We start from the raw sequence: 2,310 nt of genomic DNA, 5'->3' as shown, positions 1-2,310 counted from the left end.
ATAAACACAACAAAATGAAATACTATAGGCAAGTTATCTTTAAATTTATATCAAATTAAGTCAAAATAGAAATTTAAAGTAAGTAATATTTTATGAGACAAACCAAAGCAATCAACTACAATTATTTACAATATTTATTTCTAATGTAGCTAGCAATAGGTTTCTCTTCTATTGTATCCAGTGCTGTAGCTAATGATGACCAACTGGGACCTCCTTTCTCTCTCACTTTATCTTCTCCTCTTAACCAGGCAGACATACACTGTATCAGACATGGCTTGCATTCTCAATGATCCATCTTTATAGCACAGAATGTATAACTGTACATATATACATGTAGAATTTGTAGATGTACAGCTCAGCATGAAGTTAATTAGTTTTACTAGCCCACACACTGTCAGAAATTCATTATCAACACACTGTAAGAACAACAACAAGAAAACAAGATAACAGCAAGAAAAAAATAAAATAATACAATAAAATTGTCAGTGAATAAAATAAAATGATGTCAAATAAAACAATTGATTAACTCATAAACAGCTAATGACTACAAGAGAGGATCATGAAGAGAGAGGAAGAGGAGCAGGTAGAGCTGGTTGTTAGCAGCTGGTTGTTGTTAAGGTTCTCTGACGTAAGTCTTTGGAAATATACCAACTTTATCCTGACACACACCATGATACCAGTTATCATCAACTGAGGGAGAGAGAGAAAGGGAGGGATAATAATAAATTATTTTTAATATAAATAAAGTAGTGAAAATAATTTAGACGATCATTAATTGTTGGTGATTCAATAATGCTGAAATCATGAAGATATAATACACTCCATTTTCTTTTATTCTTCTTGTAAGTGTAGACACATGTACATGTACATATGCATATACAGCTGCTCTTGTTTTAAAATTAATACATATTAGTTCTACTTTACCTTCTTCTAATATTTGAAGTATTTCTCCATCAGAGAAGGTCAGTTCATCAGAATATTGAGCTGTGTAGTTCCATATAGCAACTACTTCTCTACCAGTTGATGTACCACCAGTTAGTGGAGTAAACGCTCCATCAGGATCTAAGAAGAAGAATAACAGAAATAACAACAATATAAATTAGACACTGCCCTAAGGAGAAATATACAAACTTGATGTGTTACTGTCAGTTTGTTATTTACAATATTTATCTCTAATGTTAGAAGCAATGTGATGCTTTCCTTCTTTATCCAGTGCTGTAGCTAATGATGACCAACTGGGACCTCCTTTCTCTCTCACTTTATCTTCTCCTCTTAACCAGGCAGACACACACTGTCTGAAGCACTTCTTAGAGTCTCCATTATTATCTTCATTGATGTCTTCTAGTGTAGGCTGATAGAGTCCTAGCTGAAGACCAAGATCATGCCATATATGGCAAGGTAAATGATTGAGTATTGTTAGCTCTTCAATGACGATATCAAGATCTTTAATATCTATAAAAATAATAATTAATAATGTGTATATGTGACCATAATTGACAAAAGGTACCTTATGGCGGGTAGTGAAATTTGTCTTTCTAGCCTAAGAAATCCAACTTCCTGAGCCCCAGTTATCATAAAATTACTCCACAGGATGCAAAAAGTTACCATGAAACTTTTAGAAACAATGATTGTCTAACAAAGCACTCACAGGTTGATATTTTCCATTATAACTATCAATTTTAAAATTCGCCATAAGGGCCCTTTTGTCAATTATGGTCACATATACACTGTACAGTCTACACTCCCACTACTTGACAATTGTGATAGTACATATTATAACATACCTAGCTTTATTGGAGTCAATGGTGTCTTGAATTCTTCAGTTATTTCAATCACTTCCTATACAATAATAGTAATAATAACTGATATTTGTCACTGTGCTTGTTTATCAAGGTGATATACATCAGTAGTGTATTGCTGAAAGGTGAGTTTAACAGATGTACAAGTATATATTATTAGTAGTAAAAGCCACACAATGACAACCCACAATTATGACAAAGACTGAGTAATTGATAAGAAATAATAATATTACTTTTAAGATATGACCTTTTGATTATTAGTGCTTGTATTAATGTATCAAACAGTTTGTGTGTGTTAATTCTTACCTTAATATCACGTCCTCCTAATAGTGACAGGTTACTAATATCTGACAATGATTCATCAGGTAGGATCTCCTTCACCTTTTCACCTTCGGTACCATCAGTTTTTACTAAAAACTCTTCTCTCTTGACAATAGCAGACATCACAGCTTTTACACTATACACTGTCCTTTCTCTTGGTGTATTCACAGGATAGGCTAGTCTTACAATC

At 32.9% G+C, this 2,310-nt stretch overlaps 1 long non-coding RNA gene across 2 annotated transcripts; it reads right to left on the bottom strand.

Moving 5' to 3' along the window:
* Positions 1-401: 401 nt before the first annotated feature.
* On the bottom strand, positions 402-1,821 carry LOC109589779 (uncharacterized). Of its 2 annotated transcripts, XR_002188925.1 has the most exons (4): positions 1,785-1,821; positions 1,162-1,452; positions 925-1,062; positions 402-690 (listed from the first exon to the last, which is right to left on the bottom strand). It is a non-coding gene; the product is annotated as an uncharacterized LOC109589779 (long non-coding RNA). The 2 variants fall into 2 exon arrangements; XR_002188924.1 differs by having other exon boundaries at positions 925-1,452.
* Positions 1,822-2,310: the final 489 nt, after the last annotated feature.

This window comes from Amphimedon queenslandica, unplaced genomic scaffold (assembly GCF_000090795.2).
Source record: "Amphimedon queenslandica unplaced genomic scaffold, v1.1 AMPQUscaffold_10896, whole genome shotgun sequence".
Classification (NCBI taxonomy): Eukaryota; Metazoa; Porifera; class Demospongiae; order Haplosclerida; family Niphatidae; genus Amphimedon; species Amphimedon queenslandica.
This window is presented reverse-complemented; position numbering and strand designations above follow the sequence as displayed.